Source organism: Athene noctua, chromosome 19, assembly GCF_965140245.1.
Source record: "Athene noctua chromosome 19, bAthNoc1.hap1.1, whole genome shotgun sequence".
Classification (NCBI taxonomy): Eukaryota; Metazoa; Chordata; class Aves; order Strigiformes; family Strigidae; genus Athene; species Athene noctua.
In genome coordinates this window covers 359,564-380,381 of record NC_134055.1, presented here as the reverse complement: position 1 = coordinate 380,381, position 20,818 = coordinate 359,564, and positions in this window count along the sequence as shown.

Genomic DNA, 20,818 nt, shown 5'->3' with positions numbered 1-20,818 from the left:
AATTAAAGGGAGAGCGATAAGAAAATCAGGAACACACAGGGGAGACACTAGGTAAGAGACACTGCAGCTGATTATCCAAGCTGCTGCCCAGTTTACCAGTTGTACTGGTTTCAGGCAGAAAAAAAAGTTTTCTGGTACTTGGTGTGGCACTTTGCACTGATCTTGAAAAAAGTTGCCTTTATTCAAGCTGCACAGATTCTTAAGATTGCTCCAAGTCTGTAAGAATATCCACGCTCTCAGAAATACCAAAATGCCTATCCAGTGAGACACAAACAGCCGGGGTGCAACTTTTCCACCAAAACACCACCCTCCCTGGTCTGTTACAAAAAATTTCAGCAGTATCTGCTGCAGTACAGACAATCCAACAGAAGCCTTTGTCTTAAAGGGATTAAGAGACAGAGGAAAAGAATCCAGGCCTTCCTCTGAGAATGAACAGAACAGAAAGGTCTTCTGGCCCCCCCGATCTAAGCATAGCTGGAGGGATGGTGGCACCTTCAGACCACCGTCCTGCACACAAACCTCTTACTTCTGTGTAAAAAGACTTAAATCCAGAGCAACTCAAATTACACTGCATGATCTTAACTCCAATTCAAGTGATGTCTATGCAAATGAATAATAGCAGGACTGCCACATTTTATATAAATGGGAAGAAAACCAGGAATAATCATGCCCACCTGCAGCACGAGGCAGTCTCATTATACATTCAACATCAAGCACCTCTCAACAGTTTACTGGAACATGCTGGTTGACGATTCGAGCAAGCAGCTGTCAAGAAATGTGCGATTCTGATAATGTCCTAGGTAAGAAAGTCAAATGTTACTATACCTGCTTGCATTGTAGAGGAGCCCTTCTGATCTGCACACCTGGACTTATCCATCCATTCTGCTGACTCCCAACATATTTGAGCCAAGTAAAAAAAAACTCACAACAAGTGAGATGGCGACACTGAAGGTCACAGGATACCTGTGAGAAGAGTACATAGCTATAGTAAGTTTATAGCAATACTTTCCTGGTATGTTCTTGGGATGTCCACTCGGGCTTTTTGAGTCAGACATTTTCATGTTTCCCTGTCCACAGTGATTCTCTTCTATGAATGTCAAGGCAGTTTTTGAACCCACTTACAGCCTGAAGTTGTGAAACCACAGATGGTGCAACAGGCATGGAAACAGAGCTGCACAAATGGTGAATACAAGGGAAGCACTTTGGCTCCACTCACAAAGCCCACGGAACAAGCTGCATGAGAGAGAAGGCAGATACAGACAGCACAGAAAAATTTCTCCTCGGTGGTGTGTACTGCCCCTGTATGCCTGCCTTCACACCAGGCTGGGTCTTTACAGATAGCAACTGCTAGCCTGTTAAAGTGTCACCTTATCACCTTAGGTTCTTCTACTCTGTTATTTGGGGATTTTCTGAGAAAACTCTCCAACCCTCCAGACTGATGGTCCAGGATATATTTTTCCCCAGCAGCATGCTTCTAACATGCCCGGCAACTTCTGTTGTTTCTATTTTCCTGAATTATTGAAAGGATTTGATAGCACAGTGTGTTAGAAATAAACACAATGAATCTATAAATAGAAACATGCAGCACTAAGTCAGTGAATAATGTGTCCTGACATGTGATACCTGGTTCACAATCATTCTGAAAATTTGAGGTTGAAGATAAACTATTGCAACAAGATACAATCTTTTCTGAAAAGTCAGTTGATGAAAATTATTACAGGAACTTATTATTTCAAGAAGCCTCCCCTATCTGGCAGCCCTTCACTTTTTTTCCTAAAAATGCATGCAGGTAGACTTCTGTTGGATAAAATTATTCCAGCAAAGAGGGTCCATGTACAGAAGATTATATGGTTTCCCAACATAAACTGTCATAGGGTGTCACAGTATTTCTGTCTGCGTAGCCAGCAATAACTTAATAGTCTGATCTTTTGCAGTACTGATGTTTGCTCTGCCACATACCTCGCAAACTGCTCGGCTCTTTCCTGAAGTTTATGGGAAACAAACTTCCCCTTCCACCTGCACTGAAGGTTTTGTGACGCCACGATCCCCAGTTCTCCCCCAGCACACGCTGTGCCCGCGGGCAGCGGGGCAGGTCTGTGCTGGGGACGCTGACCCGCGTTAAGCTCAGCCCTCGCCCATGCCCAGCGCCCGGCCGAGCCTCCCCAGGCCACCCAGCTGTGCTGCTCCCTGGGGCCAGGAGGAAGCAAAATGGAATCCACAGAATTGATTTGTATCCTGATCTCTAATCCCAAAGACAGCAACATAGTCTTTATCACCATCGCCACACCCTTCACCGCGTAAGGCACAGCCACTGTTCAGATACCATTCCGTGCTGGAAGAGTTCATCGAGCACACAGTCAATCTGCAGGCAGCACGGGCAGGAGCAGGCACTGCTGCAAGGGCACAGAAGATGCAAACAAAGGCAGAGCTGGAAGGGAGAGGGGCCCGCTGAGGCACCCGAAGAAGAGTTTTCAGGGCCAAAAATGTCCGTTTTGATGCAGTTTTTAGTCCACAAGCACACGCCACACCATGAACTCTCAAAAACAAAAGCTGAAGCTTCACAGGAAAATAGTGTAAGGGGAGAGTGGGATCAGGGGAACTAACACTGAAAACGTCCACAAGGGAAGCCCCAAGCTTCCCTTGTAGCGGTTTGGCCATGTAAGGGTGTCTTGCTTTAAACCCAGAGGGCAACCGAGCACCACAGGCCACTCAATCACCCCTTCCTTCTCAGGGACAAGGAGGAGAAGCTGAAAGAAAAGGCTTGAGCATTGACACAAGGACAGGGAGGGCTCACTCGCCAGACAGACTCAACTGGGGAAAAAAAGAACATCAGTTTAATGTGAACACCACCAATGTCAATACTTAATTTACCAGAGTAGGACAGTGAGAAATACAACCACAACTTAAAAACACCTTCCCCCAGCCCTCCCTTCTTCCCAGGCCCAGGTCTGCTCCCAAATTCCCTCCCTCGCACTCCCCCTGCTCCCCTGTGCCCTCCACGGGCGCAGGGCACAGCCTGCCCTCTCCCCACGGGCTGAGGGGGACTCTGCCCCAGGGCACATCTCCCTACCCCTCCTCCTTTCTTCCACTGACCTTGGTGTCTGCAGAGGTGTCTCCCTCACAACCCCAACTCCTCCTCTCAGGTTCCCCTTCTTAAATACGTTATTGCAGAGGCAAAGCCAGCGTCACCGATGGTCTGGGCCTTGCCCAGAGGCGAGTGCAGCATGAGCCGGGGGAGCTTCCAGAAGCTTCTCACAGTGGTAGCTTCTTGCTACCGAAATCCCACCACACACAGGCCCAGCACAGAGAGGCATCACACCCTCTTTCCAGACCTACACTATTTAGTCTCCAGCACAGGACTTCACTGAAGCTCCCCAGTGCCACTGCAGTCAGGGGGAAGAGGACAAACGCAGCACGAAACCAAGGGACTCACCATGCTCGGTGGCAAACTCCCAGCTGAGCTCGCACGGCGGCCAGGATGCCCACTGCTAGGCTGTGGTGGACCTGGGACTGGTGCTGCTGCAGCACAAAGAAAGGGCAGGGCCCCAAGCTGAGCTTAAACAGCCCTCCAGTGCAGGGCCTGGGAGGCTCCAGGTGAGGCTCGCTGGACCCAGGTGTGCCATCAGCACCAAGGGTCAGACACCTGGTGGGTTACCCCAGGAGGGCTCCTCTCCTCATCCCCTCAGGCCTAAATAATGTTTTACTGATTATTAACACCAATTTCCCTTTTTCTCAGTGTTTCAGTTAGACCAGATCCCAAAACTAGTGGAATTGAGGGAAACCTTTCTACCGATCTCTCAGGCACTCTGGACTAGGCTCTTATTGAGCTATTTTTGGCATATGGGTTTTATTCTGCATTACAGATTGAACCTGTTGTTAATCAAAGCACCAGTGACACTATCAGAAAGACAACATGACATTTCCATGCCGTTCTACCAGTTTAAACAAGATTCCATGAAGAAGATGACCTTTTCTCAGTCAAATTATAAATACCAAAATCACAGGAATCCATCTTTCAATTACTGTCACCTTGAAAGTGAAAAATGCTGGAGGCATTACACTTAAAACATTACCAAGCCCAGACATATTTCAAATGCAATCTCCCCTTTCAACCTGGATTCTTCATTTCTGAAACGCAATGACTCTTATGCAACTTTTCCACACAACGGTGACAACACTGCAGATTAGCTCTAAAGAGGAGGGGACTGTGAGTGTGTTGGGAACAGCAGGAGCACACCTGCCCCAGGACAAGCAGGGAGCCCAGCGTACACACGGCCCAGGCTGGGAAGCGACTGTGTATGACTGCAAGGTGGTTTTTTTCAAAGTTGCCCCTAACAAATACTTATAATACCGTTTCTAACTTTGCATATAAATAAGGAAGGGAGGTTCCTGGATTCTGGCTCAGTTCTTGCAAACCCTGTTCAATCAGTGTAACCACAGTGGCACCATCACCACATGCCAACACTGTTAACTCCAGTTCTGAACTGCTCTGTCAACAGGCCCACACAAGCCCTCTGGCTTGACACAAACAAGAATCAGGAGGAGATTTACCCAGCCAGCAACACGCTGGCAGTAAACAAGAGATATCTGTTTAATTGCATGATGCAAAAGATACTTCTTTTCTAACTATTGCTCAGCTGCAAAGACAGACCACTCCTCCCACATCACCACCACTGCTGGTTTCTGTGTCCCAGAAACACGAGGGACCCCAGGAAGAGAGGGCCCTGAGCACCACTCGAGCGCGGGTGCCGAGATGAGCACTGCAGAGACTCATGGCAGATGAAGCGGGAGGGATAAAAGTATGAAAATTCCTACCCCGTGTCCTGCGGTGCCAAGGCAGGCTCCGTGCCCGGGGAAGCAGGTGGTGCCTGGAGGTGCCCGTTTCCCCCCGGCGGCTGCTGGCCTCCCCCACGGGAGAGGGGTGGAAGGCACAGGCACCAGCAGCAGGGAGAAGGGTCTCTGCTCCCTAGGGAACAAGCGTCTTCCTAATCCTCTTTCCGAGGGTCCCACTTTTGCTAGAAAACTTGCCTCTAAATGAGTTCCCTAGGAAGCAGAAAATAAAAGGCCAGAACCAATTTTTAAAACTCAGCCTGAAGCACCCACAGAAGTTCTGTTTAAGGGGAAATGCTGCAAGGAATAAATGATCCAGAGTTCCTGCTGTTCTTTAAAGACAAGTTGCGTTTTTCCTTTTGCTTTCTCTCTCCTTTGAAAAGAACAAGACTGCAAGTCGAGCTTGTCAAAAAAAGTAGCAAATATTTCTGTTCAAAGTAACTATGCACACCAGGGTTGAAATTTCGCACAGGCTCTATTTCTATTTCAGTTCCATTTTAGATTTCAAAACAGGCCCTTTCTCTGCAGAGGTGAATGTCAAGTGTTTAATCCATCCATCTGTGTCACTGTACATCTGTCCCACTATCCATACACTCACGAAGTTCGAGGATGTTCGCAATCATAATATCTGAGCACCTGCTCTTTGGGAAAAGGATTGATACTTTTAACACAGAGTTTTGGCTCAAAAAGAAAAAAAAAAAATACATACCAAAGAGTCTGTGATGACCCTTAAATTTGTTATTGCTTTCCACTTCCCAAAGAAGGCACATACTGCAGAGCTAAATGACATCATAAAGCCTTTAGACAGATGCATAATCATTTATTAATTACCTCTAATGCAGCCAGAAGCCCTTGGACATAGATATTCTACAATGAAACTATTTATTATGAATCATTAGCATGACCTCCTTGGATTGCTCTGTAAGTTTACTGAAAGGACTACTGCAGATTAAGAAACATCTGCTTTTCCTCTTCCTGTTCTTGCTCATTTTATCCCGTCTTTTTTGCTTCTTATTCTTTCCTCTCATGATAGCAATGCTGAATACTAACAAGACATAGGCATTTAACCATGCTCAGTCATTTCTGTGCTAATTAATTCAGGTTCCAATATCTACATTTTGTGCAGGTTTGGTAAATCCCCCTTAAATTGGCAATTTCAGCCCAAATCTTCTCCCACGGCAGAAAGAATATCTCAGCTCCTGATCATCTCTGCTTACGATGTCAGTGCAGGGATTATTTTAATTAAAATGCTAGGTGAGAAAATCATTAGAAAGATAACAAACAGGCCAGATCACCCATCACCCGTGGCTGGTATATATATGGGATTCTAACCCCATTTATGAAGATTTCAAGCCAGTAAAACAATTAATTTCAAAATGCATGTCAGTCAAGATGAAAAACTCCTTTTTTACGTGCTTTGTTTTTTAAGGTTCAAGATGAATAAACCACAGAAGACAACAAAAGCAACATCTTCTTGGTTTTGTTAATGACACAAACGCAGTGATTACTCCTAAGTGAAATTCATCAGGAGTCTCCTGGCTGTTTATATAGAACTTTAACAGCAGTTGAAATACTTCAAACATAGAAGGCAGTGCTTTTCTACTTTGCCTTCATTTGATACATCAGAGCATCAGCCAGGGAGGAACACGTCCCTGTCCTGCAGGTCCAGCGCTGGCCTCGCCGGGGGCAGAGCGTGGGGCTGGGCCCACCCTGTGAGCAGGATGGGAAGGACCCCAAATGCCTCTGGAAGAGGGCAACCGCGCTGCGAGGGGCTGGAAGGGACGTCCTCCCTGGCGCTGGTCTCCTCTGGAGCGGAGGGGGCTGAGAGGCAACCTCGTGGCTCTCCCGAGCTTCCTGAGGGGACGTGGAGAGCGGGGTGCTGAGCTCTGCTCCCTGGGCCCCGGGGACAGGACACCCAGGATGGCTCAGAGCTGTGCCCAGGAAGGTTCAGAGGGGCATCAGGAAGCATTTCCCCACCGAGAGGCTGGTCAAACCCTGCAGCAGGCTTCCTGGAGAGGTGGGGAAGGGAATTGGAGAAGTCTCTGCTGGAGTCTCAAACTGCAGAAAGCGGGGCTCTGCCCATCCTCCTCCAGAATGAAATTAAGGTGGTTACAAACAGTATTTGTCAATAAACAGGTGCATTTTACAGCTCCACTATTTAATCACTTACATTTGTAGCCCAGTGAGATGATTGTGTCAAAACCTATTTACCCTGACTCCTGTACTAAAGCCAGATATTTCATACTCTCTAAATCCAGACTAAGTGGGACGTAAGTTCAAATCACGTCTAGTTTTAAACCTGATTTAAGGACACCAAATCTTACTGCCTTTCACAAGCCTGGAATAACAGCCATACATGACAAAGCAAGACTGCCCAAAGAAGACTCTGCTGCCCTGGAATATTCTGTTCTTCCCACTTGCAGGTGCTAAGCAGCTCTTAAAGCCTTCAAGAGAAGATTAAATATTAAAGAAAAGTTATCAAAGCGATTAGAAATGGGGCCACTATGCAAGTACATAAAATATCATTACCTTACATTATGTATTTCACTGAGCTCAAAATCATAATTATGTTGTTACGTTACTATTTTAAAAAAATAGTAGGAGTATCAGAGATACAACAAAAAGCCCTTTACTATACAGTATTAAGTGAAAGTATTCAAAAACAGGGTAGTATATAATTAGACATAAAGTGTATCCAAGCAGATATTTACAATCTTCATTACAATGCAGGACACTAAGTCACTGAAGACAAAAATACGCTCCAAATACAATAAAAGTCACCATCAATTTTGCATGCCAGAGGAACCTTTAAAATGAACAGGAAAAGATCATTTATTTCTGCAAATAAACTTCACCAAAAAATGGCTATTCAATTGTGATGTATTCCATTTTTTTGAGTAACTTTTTCCCAGTTTTTCAGGTTTTTGGCAGGGAGAACAAAAAGGGGAGAAGGAAGAAAATGGAAACAAAAAAAAAAAATTGTCTCACCCCGCATAAAATGTATTTCATAACAAAAACAATCACGAAGAGGAAAAAAAAAAAAAAAAAAGCTCTCTGTTTATGCCTAAGCTATATCATAAAATAATAGTTTAAGAACTCACTGTATTCATAACCTCAGTTTCAGTACAAATGCTGTATTCATTAAAAAGAAATACAGGGTGGCAGCGCTGGATTTATCACTGGAATTTGCACGCTGCTGTAAAGAATGTCCTCTATTAATGACAGCAGCTGTTGGTTTAATAACCCTAGAAGAGATCATTAAATTCCTTCACATTTCCCAGAAACAGATGGAAGAAATGCAAAAGTGTTAAAACATATGGGAGAACATATTGAAATCCAGCAGCTCCTAGACAGCTACGGATCCTAAGGCTGCGATCTCCCGCTTCCAGGCTCCCCTGGCGGGGCCCAAGGAGCCGTGGGGCTGCGGAATCACTGACAGGAGGGGCTCCACGGGCCCCGGGTGGCATCTGCTCTGATGGTTCACGTCACCACGCCACGCTTGCAGGCACAGATTGCCTTTCCCTCTATTTCATCGTTGGCTTCTTTGCACCTAGAACTTCAAAACTTAGACAGTCTCTACACACAGAGGAATCCTTTCACCAAAGCACTGACAATAAGCCTGTGGACGTAGGTCACCCCCCTGCACTTCCTAGGACAAGAAAAAGATTAACTTCAGGAAATGGGAATTTCCCAACAGCTTGAAATAGAAATCACAACAGGTCCCAAATGCAATTCTTTCTGTGATCGGGGACACCATGGCATCCATACATTGGCATGTAATTTATGCACAAGCCTTAAACAGGGCACAAGAACACTTGGGAACATTTGAGCGAAAAATTGTTGGTATTCTTGCTAATACAGGCAAACAATGGCAGCAAAACTTGAAGCAAACCTGAAGCCCCAAGTCACAAGGAAACTAAAACGGGAGCCCAGCCATTTCCCCCTGGTATTTGCAGTAGGTATACTCCCTCCCTCCCTTTTTTCCTGTTTCCCATCCATTTTGGCTTCCCCTGGCCCGTGGCAGAGCTCTCCCATGAAGGAGGCCGGCAAGGACCGCCTGGGCTCAGCTCATTCATGGAGCCAGCCGAATACTTTTTATGAAAAAATTTTTTCTGCAATGATTATGCATTGAGATACAGGATGCTATCTTGGATGTTCTTGCCAGTTTAATAAAGTTTGAGAGGAGAAAGGGAATTTTTGATAGCACAGATGGAGGTATTAACTGGCAAACTTTGCAAATTAAGTGCTTGGAAGGCACGTAGGGTGAAAAATGCAATAAATATATCATTACTAGTTCTTTGCTATTATCAGATTACTCTGCCTGCAAACAGCTAGCGATGACTAAATAATGCTGATTTGCATCAATGTGTGCCTCAAGCTCTCCAAAGTGAATTTCAACTTATAACTCAATTAGCCAGTTAGAACTAACATGATTACAGACACACAATGCTGTCCTATTTTCCTGCTGCAACTTCCCTTTCTTCTGATTTAAGTTGCTTTAACAGCATCCTAATGTTTTATAGCGTTCCAGCAAAAACTCTTTTCCCTGGGCTCTCTAATCTCATCTAATCCTTTGCTGTCAATTTTTCCTGTGGGTTGTAATAAGCAACGGTACCCTGCTTGCTACAAGCCACCCCTGCCCTCTTACTGCACATATCAGGTGTTGAACACGTGGATAACCTAAACAAATGATGTTATATTCATTGCTGAATCCTCCAACGGATGAGAACAAGTATCCTTAATTTTCCCCTTGCTGGGAATCTTGTAAAAACCTTTTTGCATTTCTAACCACCCTCTCCGACGGTGAGTACTGTATCTGTATCGTGCCTTGTCCAGGGCAGAGATTTAAACCCATGGCCCAGCAATTTCCTAGGTCGCACTGTCTGTAGAGGAAGATCATTCCTCACTTGTGTCTCCCCACACCTTCAGCCCCTTCTTCCCTGCTTCTCTCCCACCTGAAGAGCCTGGCAGAAGCTGCTCTGTGATCACCCACCCGCCGCTGCCCTTCAGCCCTCCCTCGCTGCCGGCCGTGCAGCGCCCAGCTGACGGTACGTCAGGACAGGTAACGTGGAGCCACCCACGTCCCTGACTAGAGTCAGTTATCTCCCAGTGCAAGTACAGGCCCTGAATTTCATTTGACATGTTCCTGGACAGCCATCTACTGAAGAGCTGTACAAGATATTTCCGTCTGCTTTAGCTATAGCTGGAAAAAAACATTCACCACGTTACTGGTCCCTCTTCCAGGGCAATGTGACCACGCGAAGCAGCAGGCCCTTCACAGATCTACTGGGTCTCACTTGCCACTGTCCCATTATGAAAAATACTAATTCCAGTCTTTTCCAGTTGATTAACAGGACACTTATCATCAGGAAGACCTCTCATTCTGTAACAGAATATGACAGAATGAAGAAAGGAACATATTTTTCTAAATAACTTTACCTGATTTGAATGGTTATAGCCATAGCTACTGGAGTAGCCATCAGTGCTTTTCTTAAGACCATAACAGATATAAATGATACTTCAAGTCACCAAGGCCTTTTTAAAAGGCTACAGCCCACATCACAGACCTTTCACATTCAGAGATGACAAACGACCCTGCCCATCTGCCAACATGCCCTACCAAGCATCCCAGCCGGTGCATCAGTACAGCAGACCCAGACCAGCACAGAGGACGCTGATCACACAGGATCCCTGACACCACCTCCGGTGGCACTGCTGCACGCTGTGCTGCTCATGGGGCTCCCAGGGCCCACGCCCTTCAGGTATTCATTCTCTCAGGAAATACAAACTGCCCACATGGACTTGAAATTAAGCATTTCTCTGCTTCCTCCAATGTCTTAAGCCTATGAGCTTTTTCATTGTTTTCTGGAACCCTATGGAAGACCCAGACAACACAGTAAGTAGAACCCTAATCAACATGACAATTTCCTCTAAAAGCAAAATCAGAGGCATTTTTGAGAAGGTATGACTGTCCACAAAATTGCTGGGTGAATTGCTTTCATTTTTCTCAAATGTACCATTTAAAAAAAAAAAAAAAATCCATTAGGGATGGTTATACTGGGCCAAATTTCCCCAAAGCCATGTTGATTTAATTGAACCTGCAGTAGGAATCAGCTCTGTGCTTTATGTTTTCAGCTTTGTTTCTGGATTCAACTGGATGTTATTTAAGCATCTTCGGTGAAAAACTAAGCGAAGAACATCGGTATTTCTTGACCTAAACAGAAATTACTTCCACTCTCTCTGCTCAAAAATGCCAGGTCTTTTTATCTCCTCTACAATTACCTGCTTTATGAAATACCATAGAAAAACTGGGCTTTTTAGTGTTTTAAGTTTGTTGGGGGTTGTTAAAGTCTTACTGCATTTTCTGGGTAAAGAAGATGGAGAATGCTAAAATACTCAGAGACGGATCTTCAGCTGAGGCTGGTGAATCAAGCCCCACTGACATCCATGTGCATCATTTGCACAGGTGGCCAAAAGCTTTCAAAATGTAATTCCTTGATTTTCTGCACTGCCCTGCTTTCCGCGCTTTCTTTCTGGTTGCAGATGATCGCTCTGGGTTTGCATCATACAACAGCGTGCCGGGCCGCAGAGGCAAGGCCTGTACACGGCCTCGTCCCGAGCACCGCGGCGGCTCTGCGCAGCGCACAGTGGTTCAGTGTGATAGGAGCACAGGTCGGGACTGGGCTGTGGAGCTCTCCCAGACAGGGCTCGCCTGCAGCTGAGGAAGATGGGATTTTTGTCATGAAACCCCAAGAACTACTAGAGATTAAGGACTTACTGCAACACTTCAGAAGTAACCTGACTCGCAAACCTCTAGGAGACAAAATCTTTGGGTGTAGGTACCACCCGGCTGCAGCAGAACATTCACTGATGGAAAGGTGCCCAGGATTTCAGCTCCTGCCATCTGTAACATCTTGAAGGTGTCACACAATAACATACAACAGCAGGCTGCCCAGGGCTGGCATTAAAAGAATTATGATGAACACTCGTTCATGTGCAGAATTTAAATAATAAAAAATCAGCAACATGCCTGGAACCCGTGCAAGGGTTGCACACCAGCCTTGTTAATGTCTGCTTATCAGCTGCCAAAAAAGGAGACTAGTTTGAGAAAACACAAGCATAAAGCCCCTCATAAATTATTCCTAGCTTAAGCTAAGGTCTTTGAGCGATTTCTTAACGTCTTCCACACAGAACAAAATGAATACATGGATGAAAGAAAGATTTCACTGAGTTTGTAACTCTGCCCTCAAACTGGAAATAGTGAAAAAGTTGAGCAGGATGTGCAAGTCTGTTCAACACCTGAAAGAGAGGGGATGAAATCGCAGTATTTGTCAGTGCAAGAGCCCAGCATAACGGCACGCTGCCCGAAGCACACCTGCTGGCACAGAACAGCAGACAGCGAGATGCCTCGCACGCAGCGGGAAGCTGTGCAGGGTGGACCTTGGACTCCAAGCGACAGGGATCTGATCTACAGAAAACACAAGAGCCTGCGTGTATTTCCATTCCTCTTTTTTTTTTTTTTTTTGGGGGGGGTCGGGGGTCGGGGGGAAGGTGCTTGTTTTCCAGCTAATTTGAAGATTACAGTTTGCAACTCAGCAGGGAGCTGGTTGGCAGAAGGAAATGAAGTGCAGACTGAAAAACAGCCAGGCAGAGCCTCAGTGGTTTTTCTTTTAAGCATAGTCTGGAATGCACACACAGGCCAGCAAGCTCAGAACAGATCTGATTTTCTTTCCCTGCTCTGCTCATACAGGCTCTGACCACAGCAGGGCAAACAGAGGTTTTCCTTAGGACAGGAGACAAGCATCAGGGTTTCCTGCTGCTGACAGCAGTGTAACTGAGAATTAAGAGTCAATTTTGTCCTATTTACCTTGAGGTATGATCAGTGAAACAATTTGTAAAGCAAACAGGTGAAATTAAGATCTGATTAAGTCTGATTAAAAATAGTTTTCCCCGCACAATGGTCTTTGTCTGGGACAATAAAGGCTCAAAAGGAAGGTAAGTACCAAATCCAATTCATTCTCAGAGGCACAGCTGTGCACTGGAGTGCAACTCATGCTTGCAAAATAAACACTTTCTCTGTTAAAGATAAGCCTGAACTCAGAGAAATCTGTGTAAACAGAAGAACATTTAGTAGCTCTCTTTCCCTTACTTCATGACATGGTGAAACCTTGTATCTCACAATATGCTGTTCTTTTATATTGCTTTCCATTTACCCATCCCTGAGCTCTAAACAGTCTCAGTATCTCCATTTTGCAGCTGGGGAAGGAGCAGGAAAATGCTTTGTCCAAAGTAACCCGTCTGATAGTGACAGAGAACACATTAGAAATCCAAACCATAAACATGTTACAGTCTGCACAGATGGAAAGAGGAATTTCTTACATCTTCTGTTTTCCTGAACAAATATACAGGAGCTATGGAAGAATAAAAGTACCCAGCACTAAGCCACTATAGAGTGTCGTCCTTGTTTCTCTATTGCACATCTGAATAAAACTCTCCTCACTAGCCAGTAATGAGCTTTCTTCACTTCTTCACTGGCAAGGCAGAGACACTAATTTTCATTCCAGCGGGAGACAAAACTGCAGCCTGAAATATCAGTAGATACTGAGTATGTGGGCTAAACAGCAGCACAGTAAGCAGCACACACTTTCAGGTGACATTATTTTGCTATCCTGGCCATATCCAGGGCCAGACTTCTCAGACTCCTTTGCAAAAGAAAGAAGTCCATCCTCTGCCTTTCTGGGATGCTGCAGAAAGCAGCACCACCCCGAGTCAGGCTGGGCTCCGAGGCCGGGGGCCAGACTATCAGCCAGTAGAAATGGGTAGGCTCAACAGTGCGGAGAAGTTCTAAAGAATTTGAGAACCCTGAGGTTCATGAGGTCCCCCCACGAGCACCTCCGCTCCTCCTCACATCTGCTCCCGCATCCAGGTCCAGGCTGGAGCGTGGCCCCGGCAGGCAGCTCCTTCCCTCCCGTGGTGGGACCAGTGCAGGGGGCCGGCCCCAGCACAGCCCACCCTGGCTGAGCACCACCAGGAAGAGCACAGAAGCCACATAATGGCATACACACGCCACCGTCAGAATTCTAGTGTTTTCTCAGCTTTTGACAAGCTTGGAGAGGTCTGGCTCCTTTTTGTTGCACTCTCAGCAGAGTAATCCTCTGCTTCTGCCTCACAGTCCTTCTTGGTGTTACCTGGCTCCTATTCTCCTCTTCCTCACTGCCCACTTTTCTATTTACTGCAGACAGAAATGTCTACTTTGGAAAGTATTTTCTACTATTCGAGGAAATGCTTTCAAGCAGCAGCTGAATTTTATTTACTGTTTCCTTCCAGTCACCTCCTGAAAGGTCCAGTTTGCCTTTTACTTCCCAGTATCTTCCCTTTCTGTGGGCTGCCGTACAAAGGCCTGCTCCGAACTGCGGCTGCCCGCTCCAGCCTGGCCCAAGCTCAGACAAGCCCCAGCCACCAAGGCATCTGCATCCCTGGGGTGGCCACTGCCACACGCAGGACAACACGCTGGCAGTGAGGGCATGGCCCCCACGATGCAGCTGACCCAAAACCCAGTGACAAAGAGACCATACTCACATTTTATTGGCTTTGGACAGCAAGAGAGGTGAGGGCCTGAGCAGCAGCAGATGACACACAACAGGAACAACCAGATCCTTCCTGCTGAGAACGTGTCACAGGTCTGGCCCTGGGCCTGCTGTCCTTGCCCTAGGTCAGTCAAAATGGCACCATTTCACATCAGCTGTAATGGGGACAAATGGGTAATGCCAGCCTTCGGAGGAACACACACATAACAGCAGCATTTTCACTTCAAGGGGTAAGAAAGTATCAAAATGCATAAAACAGATCTTCTATTTGGGGAAGAAAACACTATCAATAAGACAGAGGGAGAGAATTCACAAAGGCATTTTCCTCCCTCTGTACTCCCCAGTAGGTCTAATATCAGTAAGCCTCAGCCTTCCCAAATGATTCATTTAACCTTCACAGTTTAATCATAACAATAATATTTGTCCTTTTCTCACAGCACCTGATGATTGCTGTATTCATTACACCAGAGCTGTACATCCTCTGAAAGGAAGCACTCAGGTGCTAGTCAACCACAAGCATATATTTTCTCCCCGGGTGCTAGCCAAGTGTTTGGAAATAACCTTTGTAATATACAGTAACCACTAGACTGTAATAGCTTTTGTTCAGCTGCCAAGGAAGGTTATAAAGTTTTGCAGGGATTTGTTCTGAGCAGATTCCCCCCCAGTTTTAAAGGGCATTTCCAAAGTCCTTTCTGCTGAATCTCGCCTCCCTGGCGACCCTCCGAGCACCACGAGGCACTCAGGGCTTGGCGGGGTTGAGAACGGCATCTGGCGCGGGTCCCTGCTCCTGCAGGCACACCCGGCGAAGATGGTCCAGGTGCTTGTGAGCTGGACCAGACCCCACTGTCCCCCAGCCCAAGGACCACGTCACTTGGGTCCTTGTAGCCAAGCAACTCAAAGTCGCTTTTGGGCTGTGACTCCACTGGATCAGGTTCAGCATCTAACCCTAGAATGGGATCAGCTTCCCACTGGACTGCCACGCCTACACGGAGCACGCTGCCGACCTGGGCTGGTTCGCTTCAGGCACAGCCTGCAGACATGAATGTGCCGTCAGCCAAAGCCACCCGCGCTGTCCCCACGCCGCTGCCACCATCCCCGGTCCCACTCAGCCTCTCCTTTCCAGCACTTCACTCTCCAGTTAACAGCCATGAGGCAACATGATACTTTTGAAAAATCTACTTGGCAAGTCTCTGCATACTGAAAGTCTTGAAAATACTGTGAGACCTGACTGCAAGAAAAGCATCTCGTCATAGACGAGAGTAAAAGCTGAAGCCAGACCCCGTACCTGCCCAGCACCTCCCCAGCAGATCCGCAGGCTCCAGCGAGGAGCCCAGGCACTTGGTGTCACCCTGGATCAACACCCCAAAGCAGCTGCTCGGTCGTTCCCACCCATGGGCAGATGGAGGCTCCATCTGTCATACTCACAAAGTCCTCCCAAAACAGTGCAAACAACCTGCAAGGACACTCAATTTGTCCTGGGCAAGACCCCTTCTCTGAGGGACAGCAATAGGTGACGGGAGATGGGAACCAGCTGAAGCTGATGTCTGACACACTGCCCTCTGCGATTACTGCAAGTAATTACCTCTCCAAAGATGACATATTCCTAAGAAAAATGTCGGCGAGAGGGTGACGCGGAGGACCAGACCACGGAGCTGGAAGCTGCCACGGGCAGCGGAGGCCGAGCCCTCGCTAGGGACGCCCAGGGCCGGGCTCCCCATGGCCGCCCTGCCTGGGGGCTGTGCAGGACAGCCCCGCTCCTCGGGTGGGCTGGCAGGGCTCCCGCTGTGCCAGGCAGCACACGGCAGGTGCCCGGCCCACGGCGCGGCTGCAGCGCGCCCTGAGCACCAGGACGGGGACAGGACCGGCCCTGCTCCGGGGGCTGGGGTGTCGCCAGCTGCTGCTCCACACAGGGCCCGCTGAAACACCCTTTTCGGTGTCACCACCCGCCCTCTCGTGACCCTGCCTGAAATACAGATGCCCAGGGAACACATACACACAGACCTGAAAGTAGTGCAGACATAGTGCTGCTGCAGCTCCTGGAAAACAGAGAATGAGTTAGCAGTACAAAACCAGGTAAACTCTGTTTTTCTGCGTGGCTTTGAGGTACAGCACAGAATAAAGCCCTAATACACAGCAGAAAATGTCACACACAGGCACCTGTGTACAAAGCATCATTCACATGATGAACATATACGACTGATCTGCAAAATTACAAGTGTCACAAATTCACCAGACACCTGCCTTGATTTGAGAACCTTTGCACCGTTGATATCCTGCCTCTGCCATCATTCCCCCCCAGCTACTGCACTCCCACAGCCAGCCCACGGTCACACCAGCTGCCAGCGGGTCCCCACGCTGCCTGTCCCCAGAACACCACCCGTGTGGATCCCACCCTAAAGTAAGATGCAGCACAGCTTGTCATTACTGCCATTTACAAATTACCTGATCCGAAACAGCACCCTCCCATGAAAGCCAGGGCAGGATTTTTATTACAGTGCACACTTTTTATTGCAAATTATGCCCGTACTAAAATTCATAAAGGATAACTTTAAGGAGCAAGGATCTACTTCTTCATCCATCTAAGTCACAGATTACAGCCTATTTGTCAGATTCTTCCTTTCTGAGCTCGCCAGTAGGCTGTAATTGCACAGAAACCCATGAAGGAGGATTTAAGGGCTTGTGACAGGGTAGCATGTAGTGGACACTAACTCCTTCTGTACATTACAAAATGAGATCACATTTTCAGTTCAGGAAGATGAATTGTATGTATTACTTGCTGAATTCAGAAAAAAAGCATCGCCACACCACCAGAGGTCACAGGACAACTAGTGCCCCTTCTGCTAGTGTAATCCCCCCGTAACACAAATGTGATCCAACTATTTGCCCCATGTAAGTCAATGGAACTTTACTGACTTCCTCTGAACACCACTCATTTGTATTCGTTTATGATCTGAACTATTAATATTAATTTTCACCTACCCTGCAGACAGCTATGCTTGTGCCTCGCAGACCGAGCTGGCTGCACAGCCCAGGCAGCTGTTATCATCAGCTGCTTGTTACCACCCAGAGAGGAACGCATCCTCATTGACATTTCAGTGTGGTCCCGCTCAAGGTCTGTCCCGAGAGACCCCAGATCTCACAGCAAGAGGCAGTACCTGAGCGCACGACCGTTCCTTGTCCGTGTTAATGCCAGCCAGCGTCACACCTCATTACCAGTGCTGTACTTCCACCGTGCTCCCACCGCCGTGTACCACAGCCCAAGCTGCGGAGGCACTTATCTCCAGCTGAGGTTGCAACAGCCTTCTACAGCTAGAAGGAAAGAAAAAAAAAATTAAAAAAAAAACCACAAAGAAAAAATATGCCCGTAATGCAGACACAGCCCCTGTCCCCAGGGACATCAGTATCATGGGATCTCTCTCTCCACATAGTCCAGATGACTGAAATCTCTGCAACATCATTAGGCCGAAGACAGAAAGCTTGGTGTGGTATTAGCAAGGTTATAGTCAGATTCTTTAATTATGTATTAAACATGCAGTAGATTGAAATGAATCGAGCTGAAAAACCCGCATGCTTCCAAATTCCTTTTTCTGTTACCAATCTGCAATGACCTGTATGTTGCACCTTGGCAGACTTAAAAAAAAAAATCATCTAATACCTTCAATACAGGACAAGAGTTTAACTACAAATTTTGTGCTTCAAGGTGATTTCAAAGGAGAGTCTCTTAAAAGTTGTTTCCATTTCTCCTAACTGTATTCAAACAGTACCATCTGTTTATCTAACGCAGTCTTTTGAATGCATGCTCCAGTAAAGTGATAGATGTAACTGATTCATTAGGTCATTAATCATTGATGAACTGCCTTAGAAATAAATATTAATCTTTGTTTGGGAATTTTATTTTTCTGTTCCGATAGCAAATTAAAAACCTGCCTAGATATTAATGTTCCAAATAACGTATGGTTTGCTTAAGTGAAAAAATAATCCATGAGATTCAAAAAGACAGTCTTGATAAAATGTTTTCATTATAAGATATGTAATGATTTAAACATGCAATTAAATATTGCTCTGCCAGTCCAAGAGATATCTTCCTTCTAGATACTTAAGACAGTTTAATGGATAGAAAGTGGAGATTATTCAGCTATAACTGAGACGATTAGTACCATCTCCTTGTAAGACCAAATCCCACGCAGTTACCCCGACCTTTATGTCTCTTGCTGCCATCCCAGCTTACTGGAAACCAGCACTTCCACTGACCCCAGCAAGTCCTCACCAGGTGGAACATCGGCTCCCCCGGATAAACTCGAGCACCAAAGCTGGGACCCCACAGGACAGAAGTGCCGTTTGGGTAGGCACTTGCACTGAAAACACGACAAATAAAACCCTTCATCAAGGAGACTGCAACTTACTGCACACCACCAGGTCAGGAAAGCAGGAGCCCTGAATTGCTCAGCAGGTGTATGCATGCGGCTGCACACAGAAGCATTTACTTTTTTTTTTAATCTTTTTTGTATCATTTGAAATGAATTTTGTTAAGTTTTGTATCTCCCCAGTAAGCGTGGCATTGAATTCCATTCCCACGTAAATAGGCTGACAGGCAGTTTATGAGCCATCTACAATACACTGCACCTTCTTTGTGTACACAAATAATTGTAAGTTCACTCTTTCAAAAGACTTCTTTTTCTTCAGCAAAATCCAATTACAATATTAAGCCATAAATCTAGGTCTTGCCTCATTGTTTATTTATGATAATTTTTTATAAACAAATGGTTCTTGTCTTCTCTAAATTGATAGCACAAAATGAGCAAGTTTGTCAAAGTCGTGCCAAACTGTGTATAAAGTAATGGTGGTTTTGTACATCAGGTATGTAATTATCGCAAGTAATATTTCCTGCATTACTCACTTCAGCAGAATGACATTTCAGTTAAATTTGGGCTAGTAATTCACTGTTTTGAAAAAACAGCATTCCAAATCACAAGGATATATGTAAGTTTACAGGTCTTATTCATACACACACACTTCTACCTGCCCCTTCACAAACCTGCTTACCACAGCACATCATGACCAAACCTGGAAATTTAACCCCCATGGCGCTCTCTTCTCTCCCAGAGAAATCCTATAGGTTGAAAGGGTTAACCCCCTACACCTTTTTTTGCTGTTGTTTTGCTAATACAGTAACAAACTATGATTCTCAATATGAAGATAACTTTGTTTCTGAACATGTGTATCAGCAGATCTCAGCACCAGCTGAAAATCCATTTTTCATTCATCAGTCCTCTCGAGGAAAACCTCGCGCTTGGGCACACTCTTTGAGCAAGTCTAGGGAAGTCACGTTAGCAAGGGAAAACGTATGGGTTAATTCTTCATGCTGTGGAAATGGTCTTTCATTCCAGGGCTCTAGTAAATACTCTTAAGTACCTTCGTACACTGTTCTACTGTCAGCATTTTTCTCCTAATCCAACCCTCTCTGAAGTCAACCAAAGGCCACAATAGCAGCCCTGGAGGTTGAAGTTCTCTGTTATGCAGAGATACTTCGGCACAAGTGCAAGGACTGTAAGCTTCCCCTAAGCATCCAGCTACATTCTTCATCCCGAAGCACCTGCCTCCAGAAGATGAGAAGACAGCAAATACTCCTTCCTGACTGTGATATGCTGCAGCTCCAAGGCATGCTGCGTTTTAAAGCGTGGGGCTGTCTTCATTATCAAAAAACTCTAAGACTGAGAGCACATTTAAGACTATTAATCTTGGTTGCAATCAGTTTGGTGAAGTATAAAGGAGCAACTCAAGCATTATTGCAGGGTAACACTGAAAGACCCGCCCCAGCCGGATCACACTTGCACAAGCCCTAAGACACAGTTACCAGCTCAAAGAGCCACCACGCAGCCCAGGCCTGGGGGAGGGAGGAAACAGAACCTCCAAGACCTGCATGAAAAAATGCACCAGGTGAATTTCAGCCAGAAACAGCTGCTCTCTTCTCTGAGACAGAGCCCAGCACACAAGCCGCCAGCCCCCACTGCCATATCCTCCCTGTCTTCCCCCCCTGAGCTCTTCAGCCCCATTTCCTTTTGTAGTGATGAATTCGGATTTGGAGACCAGTTTACCATCGAAGTAAATTGCTCATGCATTCTCACAGAGCACACTTCCAATACAGTGATAACACGTGCTGGTGAGTTATAAGCAGTTTTAGAAGGGGAAGGCTCCCTTAATTGGGAGAAGTAGAATAGATTTGTATAATTGCAACGAGGAAGCACAACATTTTATTATTGGCATCTAATTGCATGACAGATTATTTCCCTGGATATACAGCTGATCTATACTTACTAATGCCAATCTGTTACGGTGCATAACACAGTTATTAATACAGACCAAGCTCTGTTCATTCTCACAGCCATCAGTTTCAAATTAAT